We start from the raw sequence: 19,358 nt of genomic DNA, 5'->3' as shown, positions 1-19,358 counted from the left end.
GCAAACTTTCCCTTGACACCAAAACGAACCACGCCTTTCATAGGCGAAACCCGAAGAAACACAAAGTCTCCCACCTGAAACTCTATGTCTTTTCTCTTTGGATCAGCATAACTCTTATGACGACTAAAAGCAGTCTCCAACCTACGCTTGATCAACGGTACCTTCTCTGAGCTAACCTGCATAATCTCAGCACCAGCCAACTTTCGCTCGCCGACCTCTTCCCAGCAGATAGGAGATCGACACTTGCGTCCGTACAAAGCGTCATAAGGTGCCATCTCAATGCTCGCATGGTAACTGTTGTTATAGGAAAACTCAATTAACGGCAATTGAGTATCACAGCTACCCTGAAAATCAAGAATGCACATCCTGAGCATATCCTCCAATGTCTGAATAGTCCTCTCAGACTGACCGTCAGTCTCTGTACTGAAGTCCAATCGAGAACCCAAAGACTCCTGTAACGCTTTCCAGAACCTCGAAGTGAAAACAGAACCTCTGTCAGAAACAATCGAAACTGGTACACCGTCCAAACTGACAATCCTGTCGATGTACAACTGAGCGAACTTCGAAGCAGGATACGAAACCTTGATCAGAAGGAAATGAGCTGACTTAGTCATACAGTCAACTATCACCCAGATGGAATCGTACCCCTGTCGAGTACATGGTAACCCAACCACAAAGTCCATGGCAATCCGCTCCCACTGCCACTCTGGAATAGGTAGTGGATGCAGATAGCCAAAAGGTCTCTGATGTTCCAGCTTCACCTGCTGGCAAGTCAGACACTTGGAAACGTACTCTGCAATATCCTTCTTCATTCCGCTCCACCAATATGTACCCTTGAGGTCATGGTACATCTTGGTAGACCCCGGATGAACACTGTAAGCTGACCTATGCGCTTTCTCCAGAATCTGATCTCTCAAACCATCCGAAACCAGAACGCACAGTCTAGAACCAAACCTCAAAACTCCGTCAACAAAAACAAACTCAGAATTCCCATCCAGATGGATCTCATCCATAATCCGTTTCAATTGTGGATCCTCAGCTTGTAAAGCTTTAATCCTATCAATCAAAACCGGCTGCACCTGTAGTTGTGCCAACAGACTACCATTCTGAGAAACCTGAAAACCGTAGCCCGAAGCTATCAAACCATGCCACTGTCGAACCATGGGTCTACGCCCAACCTCAGAAATATGGGCCAAACTGCCCGAAGACTTGCGACTCAGCGCATCGGCTACCACATTAGCCTTACCAGGATGGTACTGAATAGTGCAGTCATAGTCTTTCAGCAACTCCAGCCACCTCCTCTGTCTCATATTCAGCTCTCGCTGATCAAAGATGTACTTCAGACTCTTATGATCAGTGAAGATCTCGCAAGTCGCACCGTACAAGTAGTGCCTCCAGATCTTGAGAGCAAAAACCACAGCAGCTAACTCCAAGTCATGAGTAGGGTAATTCACCTCATGCTTCTTCAGCTGACGAGAAGCATAGGCAATCACCTGTCCATGTTGCATCAACACGCAACCTAAGCCAATCCGAGAAGCATCGCAGTACACAGTAAAACCCTCAATGCCAGAAGGTAACACCAAAACAGGAGCTGTAGCAGAATCTCCTTGAGCTTCTCGAAACTTACCTCGCACTTGTCGGTCCACTCAAACTTAACACTCTTCTGTGTCAGCTTAGTCAAAGGTGCAGATATCTGAGAGAAATCCTGCACGAACCGACGGTAGTAGCCAGCTACTCCAAGAAAACTCCTAATCTCGGTAACTGATCCCGGCCTCTGCCAATCCATAACCGCCTCAATCTTCTTCGGATCAACCTTGATCCCATCCTTCGACACCACGTGTCCTAAGAAGGTAACCTGTTCCAGCAAAAATTCGCACTTTGAGAACTTAGCATACAACTGATGGTCTCGCAAGGTCTGTAGTATAGTCCTCAAGTGATAAGCATGCTCTTCCTCACTCCGAGAATAAATCAGGATGTCATCAATGAAGACGATAACAAACTGATCCAAAAACGACTTGAAAACTCGATTCATCATGTCCATAAACGCTGCTGGTGCGTTAGTCAACCCAAACGACATGACTAGAAACTCGAAATGCCCATAACGCGTTCTGAAAGCAGTCTTAGACACATCGACGTCCCGAATCCAAAGTTGATGATACCCGGATCTCAAGTCAATCTTGGAAAAGCACTTCGCACCCTGCAACTGATCAAACAAGTCGTCGATGCGAGGAAGAGGATATCTGTTCTTGATGGTAGCCTTATTCAACTGCCTGTAGTCGATACAAAGCCGAAAGGAACCATCCTTCTTCTTATCAAACAGAACTGGAGCACCCCACGGAGAAGTACTCGGTCTGATGAAGCCACTGTCCAAAAGTTCTTGTAACTGCTCCTTCAACTCCTTCATCTCAGCAGGAGCCATTCGATACGGCGGTATCGAAATCGGACCAGTTCCAGGAACAACGTCAATGCAGAACTCGATATCCCGATCAGGTGATAATCCAGGCAACTCATCTGGAAAAACGTCAGTGAACTCATTCACTATAGGGATAGTGTTCATACTGCCCACCTCAGCATCCATGTCTCGAACCACAGCTAAGAAAGCTTGACAACCCTTACTCATCATCCGCTTTGCCTTGATCGCAGAAATCAGATTCTTCGGTGTCTCCGCCTTTTCCCCTTGAAAAGAAAAGGGTAGATCACCTGGAATCCGAAACTCAACCGACTTCCCTCGAAGCATAATGGCATGCCAGCCAATCCATCCCCAAAATAACGTCAAATGAAAGAACATCCAAAACAACTAAATCAGCACGCAAGTCTCTTCCATGGATAACCACGGAACACGATGGATACACAACGTCCACCACCTCACAGTAAGACAAAGGAGTTAAAACATATAGAGGTTCACTCAAAATCGTTGGTGTTACACCCAACTTAGCAGCAAAACACGTAGACACAAAATAATGGGTTGCACGCGCATCAAATAAAACTAAAGCATCTACAAAGGCAATCTGAATAGTACCTTGCACCACTGCGTTAGATGAGTTAGCATCCTGAGGAGTCAAGGAGAAAACTCTGGCCTGACCCTGACTCTGCTGCTGAGAACTCTGTCCAGTACCATAGTTGCTAGAACTTCTACCGCCGTTGCCACGACCTCCAAAACCGCGCCCTCCAGAACCTCGGCCCCGCTGACCACCAAAAGAAGCGGCATGTTGAGAGAACCCCGCCGGTGTAGAGAACGCTGGTCTCTGACTCTAATAGAATGGCTGAGCAACACTAGCTGCCGACATCTGCTGCCCAGATGCCTGAAACTCTCTGGCAAAGTGACTCGGCTGGCCACAAGTAAAACAGCCCCCTGGTGTTAAACGACACTCGCCCGGATGTCGACGTCTGCAATTCTGGCAGAAAGGAAAACTAGCACCTCCACTGTTACTGCGCCCAAAACTGCGGCTGTTACTGCTGTTGCCTGAACTGTAGGTGTACGGTTGATAACTCTTCTTGACACCCCTCTTCTTGTTCTTGTACTGAGAAGGTTTCGATTGGTAGCTACCACCACCACTCTGCTGTCCAGGGCCAGAAGACTTCTTGGTCTGAGAAGAACCAGAAATATCCCCAAACTGCAATAACGAGCTCTCCATACGCCGAGCACTTTCTACTACGTCTCTAAAGTCTCTGCGTGTCTCAATCAGCAAACTCACAAAATCGCGCCCTAAGCCTTTTACGTATCTGTTGTTCACCCTTTGCTGATCTGTCTGCAAGTCCGGAGCGAACCGACCCAACCTCACGAACTCTGTCGTGTACTCGAATACTGACCTATCATCCCTAGTAAGCGTAAAAAACCTGTCTCTGTGACCCTCTATCACTGAAAACGGCAAGAAGAAAGCTCTGAATGTCGCCACAAACTGAGCCCAAGAGATGGTAGCCATGTCAGCATGAATAGAGCTACGAAACCAGTCTCCAGCTGAACCCTTCATGGACATCTCGACTAGAACGACGGTCTGACGCTCAGTAGCCTGTAGTCGCTGAGCATTATGCTCAATCTCCTCGAGAAAATCCAGCGCGTCTCCAGAACCGTCAAACTCAATTGGCTTCAGCCTCAGTAAGCCAATACCAGATCCCTGTCAGTGGTTCCGACACCACCAACTATTGCACCACCGGCCTGTGGTTGCTGTTGATGAGCAATCTGACCCAAAACCGCATTATGATCCTGCAAAGTGACCTGTTCTGCTTGCAGCTGAACCTGGTTGAGTTGTAAAGCAGCAACTCCAGCCAGAAAAGTGTTGAAGTCAAAATCGTCCAACTCAGGTTGTGCCACACCTGGTGCTTGAGCACCTCCTGCAGCACCGCGTCCTACACCTCTGCCTCTACCTCTGCCAGCTTGACCTCGGCCAGCTTGACCGCGGCCACCTCGACCTCGACCAGCTCGACCCCGACCATCTGGGCCTCTGCCTGCTAGTCCCCTACCAGCTTAAACCTCTGGTTCATTCTGGTCCACCTCCATAGAGATCGCTCATCAGCCTCAGCATTTTGCTGAGCCGCAGCACGAGTACGAGTATTCATTCCTAAGAATGAAATAAAATTTCTCAATATATAAAAATTTAACCAAATAAACACAACATGGCGAATCAGCCAACAAGTAATCACCCAAGTGAAAAACAACATATAAAAAGCAATAAAGCAAATAAATTCTCACGACTGACTCACGACATTCCTATAGGAGTAGGCAGAAAGTTTTGAAAGAAAAAGATGACGTTTCAAAGACAAGACTCGAATCCTAATTCCGCAGTAGTTCCTAGGACAATTTGGTCACTTAACATGCCAAACAAATAAACACTTAACATTTAAAAAGCCTTGGTTTGATACCAAGTTTTTCACAACCCATTTTCATGAATCGTGACCGGCGCTAGGGTATGGGTATGGTTGTACCAAAACCGGTAGCTAGCCTTGCAGATAACCAACTTATATCATTTAAAACAATGTACCTGCAGAAAACCACATGCTCGGGGGCCACCGAGACTTCAGCCTAGTCTAGCAGTACAATAAGCAACATATATTCAAAGTATACTTATCTAAAATTATAAATCCAACAGTATGGCAATATAATATAAATACTATAAATACTGTAATCATGCCAAAAGCGATAAAGTAATTACCAACAAACAACAGTCTAAAAATATAAGTAAAAGACTAAATCATAAATAATCTAATACTACTACTGCGGTCTAAGAGTTTAAAACAGTTCGACTCTTTTATTCTAAAAATAAGATAAAAAACCTCCGAGAATGAAGAAACGGAGATCGACCAATGCTCAAATCATAAACCTGAAAAATTTGGGAAAACAACGGGATCAGATTTACTGAGTAGAGTTTATTTAACCATTTACATTTATTAAGTTGAAAACCTTTAAATACGTTTAATAAAACAATTTCATTATGGATTATCAATGAAACCCTAAACCACAATTCTAAATCCATTGTCGTGTCGGTGAGACGTATCTCAATAACCGATCCCCGACTATCACTTAATAAATAGTGAGCCCAGGAGACGTATCTTCCACCGGTGCCCTCACTAAGGTGAGAAGTATCTCAAACCTTCCGCAATACCATAATTATTACCGGTGCGCACGCAGTCCCGATGATGCCCATCGAGTAGCACGTTCCAAATCAAATCCACAATGCCGAAAACAGTTCAAAAGCTGTTTATACATATATATATATATACAAAATATAATATTTGCTTAATAAAGAGGTAAATAGAGATATAAACTCACTGCTTGCTATTCCACGTGAAACTTGACAAGAAATCTAACTCTGGTTCGCCTCTGAAGTACGAACAGTCGACGAGTCTAAATAAAATATTGAAATCATAATTAAAATCAGACCCTAACTCTAAAGAGTACTAGACACCACATAGGACTAGCACAACACAATACCAAGCCACATTTAATAATCACTTGTATTAAATGCATTTCAAATATAACCCAACTTACAGAGTACAAATCATATAAACATATTTAAAATGATTCGTAGAATAATTTAAATAAATCCGAGTTAAAATCCATATCAGTGAGTCAGCCGAGTTATTAAAAACTACCAAGCTTCTTCTCAATTGCTGGACGACTAAAGTCTAACCCGGTCCAAAAATTTATTAAATTTATAAACCCGAGTTTATAAATTAAAATACTTGATAAAATAATTATCCTATTTTTAAAATAGAATTCAATAACTTCAAATCCAAGTAACCCAAGTTACAACTAAAACTTAGCCATTTAAAGTTTATAAAAGTTTAGGAACTAAACTATAATTTAGCCAAATTTGATTTTTGAAATAAATTTAATTACTCGTATTTAATCTACTAATTTATAAATCAAATAAAAGTCCAAAAATTATCCTATTGATAAAAACTTAACTTAAATAAATCTTTTAGAAACTTTAGGGGCTAAATTGTAAATTAGCCAAATTGATATTCAAAATATATATATATATATATATTTATATATATAATTACCCGAGTAATTATATAGATTTAAGTTATAAAACATTTATTGTTTACACTTTAATAGTTTTTAAATCAAATTTACATTCAAAAGTTAGGATTAAAACAATAACATTAGATAAACAACTTGAGGGATTCAATTGATTTAAACAAAACAATTGAGTAATTAATCTAGCATATTAACCATCTTTCCAAATCAACAAACAAATTCTTCCATCAACCCAAAGTTTTGCAGTAACATAATCCTAACTTAAGCATGCAATAATCCAAAGCAACCAATATGACAATCTAATGCTAAAGACATGAAATATATTCCCAGTATCTTCATCAACAAAAGCAAAACAACAATCCACGGGATAACAATCTAACACAGCCGAACTATGCTAAACAAGACGGAATCCACACTGATCTCGAAATCATAAGAAGAACGTCTCAGAGCTTCACAATGTGGTAGCCACAAATAGTAAGAAAAAACGCAACGATAAACATTAACAGATCGCAGCCATACATGACAAGAAACGGCAGAAAAATAAAGAGAATACGGTGAATCGAACGGCGATAAACGGAGAGGTTCTATATGTACCTTAATTGATTCCAATACGTTGAATTTGGTAGAGCACGAATAGAACAAAACGATGGAAACACGATCTCACAACGATGCTACGATGATAGAACATACTGTTATGAAGGGACAAGCGATGTCGAGGAGATAATGAACAAAACAATTGACAGATATCAAGGAAACTTACCAAACTTAAGTCGAATGGAGTTGGAATGAAGAATGATGGTTGAGTTTCAGATTGTATCAGTGAGGAATGGTGGCTGAGTTGGAATTCAATGATGGCAATTTAGGTTTAGGGGAAAGAAACGTGAAGCTTTGTATATAGAGGAGAATGAATGAGAAGAAACGTTACTGGCACGCCTTATGTTTCAAATAGAAAAACAAATGGTCTTTTTATATTATGGCCAAACCATTCACTAATGGGCTTATCATGCAAAAGGTATGCAAAAGGTAATCACGTGGAAAGGAAAATATGCATGGCTTATTTTCATGCATAATGAGCTTGCTTTTCTTTGTTTTTTTTTCTTTTAAAGTTTCTTTTAAGAGTTCATAATACAAACCAATTACGAATCGAATTACGACCGAATCAACGAACAATTCTAATAAATTTAAATAAAAATATATAATAGTAATAATGCTAAATTACGTAAAACTTGACGGAATGCAAAAATTTATAATTAAAGTAAAAAAATAATAATTTAAAAGTACGGGATATTACAAAGGTGAAACGTTTTGATTTGTTTTGTAAAGCCTGTAAACGTTTGGCTTAAATCACTAAAAAGGAGAAAAGCTTGGCTTTGTTTCGTAACGTTTGTAAACGTTTGGCTTAAATTGCTAAATATGGGAAACATTTGAATTTGTTTCGTAACGTTTGTAAACGTTTGGCTTCAATCGCTAAAAAGTGAAACATTTGAATTTGTTTCGTAACGTTTGTTAACGTTTCGCTTAGATCGCTAAAAAGGTAAAAAGTTAGGATTTGTTTCGCAAAATTTTAAACGTTTGGCTTAAATCGCTAAAATGGGGAATCGTTTGGATTTGTTTCGTAAAGTTTGTAAACCTTTGGCTTAAATCGCTAAAAAGGTGAAACGTTGGGTTTTGTTTCGTAACGTTTGTAAACGTTTTGCTTAAATTGCAAAAAAGGTGAAACGCTTGGATTTGTTTCATAACGTCTATAAACGCTTGGTTTTGTTTCGTAACGTTTGGTTTTGTTTCGTAACGTTTGGATTTGTTTCGTAACGTTTGTAAACGTATGGCTTAAATCGCTAAAAAGGTGAAATGTTTGGATTTATTTCGTAACGTTTGTAAACGTGTGGCTTAAATCGCTAAAAAGGTGAAACGTTTGGATTTGTTTAGCAATGTTTATAAACATTTTGTTTAAATTGCTATAAAGGTGAGACGCTTGGATTTGTTTCGTAACGTTTTAAACATTTGGTTTTGTTTCGTAATGTTTATAAACATTTGGCTTGAATCGCAAAAAAAAATGAAACGTCCTGTTTTGTTTTGTAACGTTTTTAAACATTTGGCTTAAATTGCTAAAAAGGTGAAACGCTTGGATTTGTTTCGTAACATTTGTAAACGTTTGGCTTAAATCGCTAAAAAGGTGAACATTTGGATTTGTTTCGTAACTTTTTTAAACGTTTGGCTTAAATCGCTAAAAAGGTGAAACGCTTGGATTTGTTTCGTAACATTTGTAAACTTTTGGCTTAAATCGCTAAAAAGGTGAAACGTTTGGATTTGTTTCGTAACGTTTGTAAACGTTTGGCATAAATCACTAAAAAGGTGAAACATTGCTATTTATTTCGTAAAGTCTGTAAACGTTTGGCTTAAAATAAAAAGGTGAAATGTTCGTTTTGTTTCGTAACGTTTGTAAACGTTTGGCTTTCATCGCTAAAAAGGTGAAACGTTAGGATTTGTTTCGTAACGTTTGTTAACGTTTATTTTAAATCGCTAAAAAGGTGAAATGTTTGGATTTGCTTAGTAACGTTTGTAAGCGTTTGTCTTAAATTGCTAAAAGGGTTTCGTAACATTTTAAACGTTTGGAATAGTTTCTTAACGTTTGTAAACGTTTGGCTTAGATCGCTAAAAAGGTGAAACATTTGGATTTGTTTCATAACGTTTGTAAACGTTTGGCTTAAATCGCTAAAAAGGTGAAACGTTTGTCTTAAATTGCTAAAAAGGTGAAACTTTTGGATTTATTTCGTAACGTTTGTAGACGTTTGGGCTAAATCGATAAAGAGGTGAAACGTTTGGATTTAAATTGCTAAAAAGGTGAAACGTTTGGATTTGTTTCGTAACGTTTGTTAACGTTTGGCTTAAATTGCTAAAAAGAAGAAACATTTGGATTTATTTTGTAACGTATGTAAACGTTTGGCTTAAATTGCTAAAAAGGTGAAACATTTGGTTTTGTTTCGTAATGTTTGTAAACGTTTGGTTTAAAAAGGTGAAACGCTATTATTTGTTTCGTAGCATTTGTAAACATTTGGCTTAAATCGCTAAAAAGGTGAAACGTTTGGATTTGTTTTGTAACGTTTGTAAACGTTTGGCTTAAATTGATAAAAAAAGTGAAACGTTTGTTTTTGTTCCGTAATGTTTGTAAACGTTTGGATTTATTTCGTAACGTATTAAAGATTTGGCTTAAATCGCTAAAATGGGGAAACATTTGGATTTGTTTCGTAATGTTTGTAAACGTTTGGCTTAAATTGCTAAAAAGGGGAAACGTCTGGATTTGTTTCGCAACGTTTGCAAACGTTTGGCTTAAATTTCTAAAAAGGTGAAACGCTTGGATTTGCTTCGTAACTTTTGTAAATGTTTGGCTTAAATCGCTAAAAAGGTGAAACGATTGGATTTGTTTTGTAACAATTGTAAACGTTTGGCTTAAATCGCTAAAAATGTGAAACTTTTGGTTTTGTTCCGTAACGTTTGTAAAGGTTTGACTTAAATCGCTAAAAATGTGAAACATTTGCATTTGTTTCGTAACGTTTTAAACGTTTGGTTTTGTTTCTTAGCATTTGTAAACGTGTGGCTTAAATCGTTAAAATGGGGAAACTTTTGGATTTGTTTCGTCACGTTTGGCTTAAATCGCAAAGAAGGTGAAACATTTGGATTTGTTTCGTAACATTTGTAAACGTTCGGCTTAAATCGCTAAAAAGTTGAAATGCTTTGTTTTATTTCGTAACGTTTGTAAACGTTCGGCTTAAATAGCTAAAAAGGTGAAACGTTTGGTTTTGTTCCGTAACGTCTGTATATATTTGGATTCAATTGCTAAAAAGGTAAAACGTTTGGATTTGTTTCGTAACGTTTGTAAACGATTGGTTTTGTTTCGTAATGTTTGTAAACGTTTCGCTTAAATCGCTAAAAATGTGAACGTTTAAGTTAAATCGCTAAAACCTTTGGATTAAACATTTGGTTTTGTAACGTTTTAAACATTTGGTTTTGTTTCGTAACGTTTCAAAACCTTTGGATTAAATCGCTAAAAAGGTGAAAAGTTGGGTTTTGTTTCGTAACGTTTGTAAACGTTTGGCTTAAATCGCTAAAAAGGTGAAACGTTTGGATTTGTTTCGTAATGTATGTAAACGTTTGGCTTAAATCGCTAAAAAGGTGAAAAGTTTGGATTTGTCTCGTAACATTTTAAACGTTTGGCTTAAATCGCTAAAATGGGGAAACGTTTGGATTTGTTTCGTAACATTTGTAAACGTTTGGCTTCAATCGCTAAAAAGTTGCAACGTTTGGATTTGTTTCGTAATGTTTGAAAACATTTGGCTTAAATCGCTAAAAAGGTGAAAAGTTTGGATTTGTCTCGTAACGTTTTAAACGTTTGGCTCAAATCGCTAAAATGGGGAAACGTTTGGATTTGTTTGGTAACTATTGTGAACGCTTGGCATATATTGCTAATAAGTGAAACGCTTGGATTTGTTTCGTATCGCTTTGTAAAAGTTTGGGTTAAATCGCTAAAAAGGTGAAACATTTGGATTTTTTTCGTAATGTTTGTAAACTTTTGGCTTCAGTCGCAAAAAAGGGGAAACGTTTGGATTTGTTTCGTAACGTTTGTAAACGTTTGACTTATATCGCTAAAATGGGGAAACGTTTGGATTTGTTTCGTAACGTTTGTAAATGTTTGGCTTAAATCGCTAAAAAGGTGAAAGGTTTGGATTTGTTTTGCAATATTTGGCTTAAATCACTATAATGGCGAAACATTTGGATTTGTTTCGTAACGTTTGTAAACATTTGGATTTATTTCGTAAGGTTTGAAAACGTTTGGTTTTAATTCGTAACGTTTATAAATGTTGGCTTAAATAACTAAAATGGGGAAACGTTTGGATTTGTTTCGCAACATTTGTAAAAGTTTGGCTTAAATTGCTAAAAATGTGAAAAGTTTGGTTTTGTTCCATTATGTTTGTAAACGTTTGGATTTGTTTCGTAACATTTGTAAACGATTGGCTTAAATCGCTAAAAAGGTGAAACGTTTGGATTTTTTTCGTAACGTTTGTAAACGTTTTGCTTAACGCTAAAATGGGGAAACGTTTGGATTTATTTCGTAACGTTTGTAAACCTTCGGATTTGTTTCCTAACGCTTGTAACCGTTTGATTTTGTTTCGTAACGTTTATAAACGTTTGGCTTGAATCGCTAAAATGGGGAAACGTTTAGATTTGTTTCGTAATATTTGTAACGTTTGTCTTCAATCGCTAAAAAGGTGAAACATTTGGGTTTGTTTCGTAACGTTTGTAAACGTTTCTCTTAAATTGATAAAAATGGGAAACGTTTGTTTTTGTTCCGTAATGTTTGTAAACGTTTGGATTTATTTCGTAACGTTTTATAGATTTGGCTTAAATCTCTAAAAAGGTTAAACGTTTGGTTTTGTTTCGTGACATTTGTAAACGTTTGGCTTAAATCGCTAAAAATGGGAAACGTTTGGATTTGTTTCGTAACGTTTGTAAACGTTTGGCTTAAATTGCTAAAAAGGTGAAACGCTTGGATTTGTTTTGTAACTTTTGTAAACGTTTGGCATAAATCGCTAAAAAGGTGAAACACTTGGATTTGTTTCTTAACGTTTGTAAACATTTTGCTTAAATCACTAAAAATGTGAAACGTTTGGTTTGCTCCGTAACGTTTGTAAACGTTTGGCCTAAATCGCTTTTAATGTGAAACGTTTGGTTTTGATTCGTAGCGTTTTAAACGTTTGGTTTTGTTTCTTAACATTTGTAAACGTTTGGCTTAAATAATTAAAAAGATGAAACATTTGGATTTGTTTCGTAATGTTTGTAAACGTTTTGCTTATATCGCTGAAATGGGGAAACGTTTGGATTTGTTTTACAACGTTTGGTTTAAATCGCAAAAAAGGTGCAATGTTTGGATTTGTTTGGTAACGTTTGTAAACGTTTGGCTTAAATCTCTAAAAAGGTGAAACATTTGGTTTTGTTTCTTATCGTTTGTAAACGTTTGGGTTAAATCGCTAAAAATGTGACACGTTTGGATTTGTTTTGTAACGTTTGTACACGTTCGGCTTAACTCGCTAAAAAGGTTAAACGTTTGGGTTTGTTTCGTAACGTTTGTAATCGTTCTGCTTAAATAGCTAAAAAGGTAAAATGTTTGGCTTCTATCGCTAAAAAGGTGAAACGTTTGGATTTGTTTTGTAACGTTTGTAAACGTTTGGCTTAAATTGATAAAAAAAGTGAAACGTTTGTTTTTGTTCCGTAATGTTTGTAAACGTTTGGATTTATTTCGTAACGTATTAAAGATTTGGCTTAAATCGCTAAAATGGGAAACATTTGGATTTGTTTCGTAATGTTTGTAAACGTTTGGCTTAAATTGCTAAAAAGGGGAAACGTCTGGATTTGTTTCGCAACGTTTGGCTTAAATTTCTAAAAAGGTGAAACGCTTGGATTTGCTTCGTAACTTTTGTAAATGTTTGGCTTAAATCGCTAAAAAGGTGAAACGATTGGATTTGTTTTGTAACGTTTGTAAACGTTTGGCTTAAATCGCTAAAAATGTGAAACTTTTGGTTTTGTTCCGTAACGTTTGTAAAGGATTGACTTAAATCGCTAAAAATGTGAAACATTTGCATTTGTTTCGTAACGTTTTAAACGTTTGGTGTTGTTTCTTAGCATTTGTAAACGTGTGGCTTAAATCGTTAAAATGGGGAAACTTTTGGATTTGTTTCGTCACGTTTGGCTTAAATCGCAAAAAACGTGAAACATTTGGATTTGTTTCGTAACGTTTGTAAACGTTTGGCTTAAATTGATAAAATAGGGAAGGGTTTGGATTTGTTTCGTATCGTTTATAAAAGTTTGACATAAATCGCTAAAAAGGTGAAATGTTTGGATTTGTTTCGTAACGTTTGTAAACGTTTGGCATAAATTGCTAAAAAGACAAAACGTTTGGATTTATTTCGTAACGTTTGTAAACGTTTGGCTTCAATCACTAAAAATTTGTAAACATTTGCTTAAATCACTAAAAATGTGAAACGTTTGGATTTGTTTCGTAACGTTTGTAAACTTTTGGCTTAATTTGCTAAAAATGTGAAGCGCTTGGATTTGCTTCGTAACATTTGTTAACCTTTTGCTTTGTTTCGTAACGTTTGTAAACGTTTGGCCTCAATCGCTAAAAAGAAGAAACGTTTGGATTTGTTTCATAATGTTTGTAAACATTTGGCTTACATTGCTAAAAAGGTGAAACGCTTGGATTTATTTCGTAATGTTTGTAAACGTTTGACTTAAAATGCTAAAAAGGTGAAATGCTTGTATTTGTTTCGTAATCTTTGTAAACATTTGGCTTAAATTGCTAAAAAGTTGAAACGTTATGATTTGTTTCGTTACGTTTGTAAACGTTTGGCTTAAATTGCTAAAAATGTGAAACGTTAGGATTCATTCCGTAAAGTTTTAAACGTTTGTCTTAAATAGCTAAAATGGGGAAACGTTTGGATTTGTTTAGTAATGTTTGTAAACGTTTGACTTTAATTGCTAAAAAAGTGAAACACTTGGATTTGTTTCGTAACGCTTGTAAATGTTTGGCATTGTTTCGTACCGTTTGTTAATGTTTGACTTAAATTTCAAAAAATGTGAAACGTTTGTGAAACGTTTGTTTTTGTTTCGTAATGTTTGTAAACGTTTGGATTTATTTCGTAACGTTATAAAGATTTGGCTTAAATCGTTAAAAAGGTGAAACGCTTGGATTTGTTTCGTAACTTTTTTAAACGTTTGACTTAAATAGCTAAAAAGGTGAAATGCTTGGATTTGTTTCGTAATGTTTGTAAACGTTTGGCTTAAATCGCTAAATATATGAAACGTTAGGTTTTGTTCCGTAATGTTTGTAAAGGTTTGGCTTAAATCGCTAAAAATGTGAAACGTTTTGATTTGTTTCGTAACGTTTTAAACGTTTGGTTTTGTTTCGTAACGTTTGTAAACGTTTGGCTTAAATCACTAAAAAGGGGAAACGTTTGGATTTGTTTCGTAACGTTTGTAAAGGTTTGGCTTAAATTGCTAAAATGGCGAAACGTTTGGATTTGTTTCGTAACGTTTGTAAACGTTTGCCTTAAATCGCTAAAAACGTGTAATGTTTGTATTTTTTTTGTAACGTTTGTAAACGTTTGGCTTATATCGCTAAAAAGGTGAAACGTTTAGATTTGTTTTGTAACGTTTGTAAACGTTTGGCTTAAATCGCTAAAAAGGTGATACGTTTGGATTTGTTTCGTAACGTTTGTAAACGTATGGCTTAAATCGCTAAAAAGGTGAAACATTTGGATTTGTTTCGAAAAGTTTGTAAACGTTTGGCTTAAATTGCTAAAAATGTCAAACACATGGATTTGTTTCGTAACGTTTGAAAACGTTTCGCTTAAATTGCTAAATAGGTGAAACGCTTGGATTTATTTCGTAACGTTTGTAAACGTTTGGCTTAAATCGCTAAAAAGGTGAAACATTTCGATTTGTTTCATAACCTTTGTAAACGTTTGGCTTAAATCGCTAAAAAGGTGCAATGTTTGGATTTATTTCGTAGCGTTTGTAAACGTTTTAAGGTGAAGTGAAACGTTTGGATTTTTTTCGTAATGTTTGTAAATGTTTGGCTTAAATCGCTAAAAAGGTGAAACATTTTGATTTGTTTCGCAACGTTAGTAAACGTTTGGCTTAAATCGCTAAAAAGGTGAAACGTTTTGTTTCGAAAAGTTTGTAAACGTTTGGCTTAAATTGCTAAAAAGGTGAAATGCTTGGATTTGTTTCGTAACGTTTGTAAACGTTTTGCTTAAATTGCTAAATAGGTGAAACGCTTGGATTTCTTTCCTAACGTTTGTAAACATTTGGCTTAAATCGCTAAAAATGTGTAATGTTTGGATTTGTTTCGTAATGTTTGTAAACATTTGGCATAAATCGCTAAAAGGTGAAATCTTTGGATTTGTTTTGAAACGTTTGTAAACATTTGTCATAAATCGCTAAAAAGGTGAAACGTTTGAATAGCTTAAATCGCTAAAAAGGTGAAACATTTGAATGGCTTAAATCACTAAAAAGGTGTAAATTTTTGATTTGTTTCGTAACGTTTGTAAACATTTGGTATAAATCGCTAAAAGGTGAAATGTTTGGATTTGTTTCGTAACGTTTTAAACGTTTGGCTTAAATCGCTAAAATGGGGATTCATTTGGAATTGTTTCGTAACATTTTTAAACCTTTTGCTTAAATCCTTAATATCTTATTTACTTCCTTAATCATCATTCCTTCTTACTGTATAATTAACTTCCTCTTTTATCTTACACTTCAGTTTCTTACTCTCAATTAGCTTCACGACTTTATTTTCACTCGTTAAGATATTATCTTAGTACTGATTGTAACCGTTTCTTAGCTTATCTTTATTCTGTCCCGCATCTCCTTCTTGAAGTGTTTCCGATTATTCTTAACATTTTAGATTGTACTTAATTTTGTAATTTCTAAAATTAGGGATTAGTTTTAATTTTTATCGTCCTATACGCCTTATGTATCCTTTAGCATTTATAACATGATTCTAATTGCCCTTTAAACAATTTGATTTCTCGGTACTAGTACTGACTCTTGTCGTGTCTTTTACTTGTTATATTCAGTATGATTTTCCTCCGTTTATAACAACTTGATTGCTGCTGTTCTATTCTGACAATCATTCAGATATGCTTCTAGAACTTTTCACTTCTCAATTCATCTTACTAATGTTCGAGGTACATATGTTTTCCTCTCACATTTTCTTTCACGTTTTTCACCATTCTTACATTCTCTGACACGCATATTTATATGCATGGTCTTTATCTTTCTACTGAGCTCCTCCTCTAACTTACCTCCTTTCTGTTATGTAGCTTTTAATTCTGATACCGGTATTAAAATGGTTGCATGTCTTTAGAATATCACTTAATATTCTTCACACAATATCATCGTCTTCATCGTCCGTTATACTCTTATTTTCTCTTCTGACGTAACTCTCGATCGTCAAGTTACTTATCTCCATATATGGATGATCATTATATTCTTTATCCTTGCATATTCGTTATTTTTCTTCTGTCTAACATAACTCTCTGTCATTTCATCCTTTATTCTATTATAAGGATAAATACTGTATCCTTAAATATCGCCAGCGCATCGCACCTTAGCTGCGTATACTCTTCGGCGATAACTCCTTATTCACATTCTCCTTTAGCTTCACTATCTTTGATGCAATTAATCGTTAATATGGCTTTGTTATATTATTGGAGGTTTATTTTATAAGTCTTATTCTTACTTATTAAGAATCTTTTATTATCCGTCGCAGAGTTTCACATCTGAGTTTACTTACAAAGCAAAACGATCTCAAAACATCTTTTGGCTGGCCAGCTCTTTTAAATCACTTTTCATAAATTGTTTGAAATCGTCAATACAATTGTAGCTCAGAGTGATGACACCTCTCATCACCAAAGAGTTGCTCAAAATCCCATTTCTCTGCATTGTTATAAAGATATGATGCATGATCTATATTTTTTTAAAAAATCATTTTCTTATGCATTCCTATCGTGATTATGCAATATTATATGTGATGTCTGAGCACAATTGTACCTTGAAAAATCATAAAAACTTTCAAAATTTTCATAGAATCGTAAGTTTACTCTAGATTATACACTCTGCGACTATTAACGGCTTTCTTTATACTTATTGGGTATATTTTAAATTTTTGTATTGCTGTCATTTTATGTCATTTCCCTTACTATTCTTCTGATACATCTTTTCTTTTTCCATATCTCCAATAACTCAATTCAATTCAAAATTTTCTACTGCTGTAATCACCACATCCACTTCTTCAACACACTGTATCAGGTCATATACCTATGCAGGTACTAATGTTTCACATCAATTCTCTTTTCATTAATCTACCTTTCCTTTACAGCTTCAAGAACGTAACATAGGAGTTACGTTCGCGACAAATGTATGATATATGTTCATTATATTATTATATTTGTATATTCTCTTATTGGTCGCGTGTTTATTAACATCGCTTCTTATAGGTTCTCACTTTCTGAGGTATTATCCTATATGCGGCACATATAAACATAGCAATGCAAACATATAACACAATCATTCAAAGCATATAAATCACTGATACCTGGAGGTTCCTGATGCGAAACGCTAGGGTCCCTAATGACTATGCCGGTGTGTCGACCCCTAACTATTCTACCGGAGTTACTTCCGCCTCTTTGCACAAAGTAGGGGTTGGTCCTAACTCTGTAGGATGTGTTGACGTAGTCCGGATGGTACTCACGTCTAAAATAGAAGGGTCGTACAGGATCGCCCTCCCACTCACGCTCAGTCTCGATGCTACGGGCCATCGCAGTGAGCCTTCCAAAATGTTCACCTACGTGTTCATATAACTCACTAAACTCAGGTCCTAAGCCTCTGACATTCCTACGGTTGATCATTCTATTACCGTCATTCAAATCAGGGACTCCCTCAACTATTCGCAGAAAATCAGCAGAATACTAACCTACTGTTAGCATTCCTCGAGAGAAGGAGCGCATCTGTCTCCTGACTTGGTTTAAAGCTATATGTGCCTGACCATTTGCTATAAATGCATCTTCTCTCAAATCGCGGTATCTCTGCACCATAGACCAGAAATGCTCGCTTTTGTACTGTTCAACGTCTGACTCTTCTAACAGTTCTTCTTCTTCATACTCTTCCTCTTGAGGATCTTCTTCTTCTGCCTCTTCTTCTATATCCTCTTCTGGATCCTCCTCAGGATCTTCCTCCGGATCCTCTTCCGGATCCTCTTCCGGATCTTCCTCCGGATCCTCTTCCTCACTATACTCTATTTCTGGCGAGTGTACTCTACCTCTATTGCCAGAAGAACTGCCAATTTCTGATACAAACATATAGCCATTCTGATAAATTTCTGGCGATCTCCTATTATCTGCGTGGAATCCGTTATGATGGACCCCAGATGGTTCGCCTAATTCATTGTGAAACCTATTTTGAAATACAGGAGGCGCTTCCTCTCGTTCTTCAGCAGCATGTGACTGAGCTCCGTTCTGCCCAGACATGCTGAAAAGAAACAATTTCAATCATAAACGACCATCTGAGCCCGTTTCTACACGCAATTCTAATATCAACTTATAAAATGCCGTAAACATTTTGCATTTAATCTAGCCGCACGTAGTTCGCAAGCAGATAACCATTTAACAATTCCAGCGCAAGTAGTAAACGCTTAGTTATCTCAGTCGTTCGTATATACTGATATTAATAACTTATTAGCTTAGTAGCCCTAATTCGCGCGCACCGTACCACATAATACTAATGCATGTATCAAACCATTACATACAACTAAGGTCCGACTCTTTTGCCGCAGTAGTTCCTAGGTTTACTTTCTTGACAAAGCATCCCAAATCAAATAGACAGTCAGACATAACTGGCAGTGGTAGCTGGACCAACTGCTCTCAAACAAGCACCGAAACAAACTTGCAGTGGTAACTGGACCAACTGCTCTGATACCAACATTTTCACGACCAAAAATATTGAGCCGCAACCGGCGCTACGGAACTGGAGTGGTAGCTCCGGAACCCGTAGCAAGCCTTAAACCACTATTAATGCTTTTCACAAATAATAAATAAATAACACAACACAACAGAAGCAAACATACATAACATATAATCACATATTTACACTAACTGTTTAAAACCTCGCGGGCTCTAGTTACCGTACCCTGTACAAACTGGCCTCGCAGTATTGTATACAAAAGTTAGCGTAATAAAACATATCACCGGCATCTGGGGCCGTGAACAAAACATACTACCTGTAGCCTATTCAAAACATATAAACAGGACATCAAGTAATATGT

Source organism: Mercurialis annua, linkage group LG3, assembly GCF_937616625.2.
Source record: "Mercurialis annua linkage group LG3, ddMerAnnu1.2, whole genome shotgun sequence".
In the NCBI taxonomy this organism is placed as follows: domain Eukaryota; kingdom Viridiplantae; phylum Streptophyta; class Magnoliopsida; order Malpighiales; family Euphorbiaceae; genus Mercurialis; species Mercurialis annua.
The sequence above is the reverse complement of the archived record's forward strand: the minus strand, read 5'-3'. Positions refer to the sequence as shown.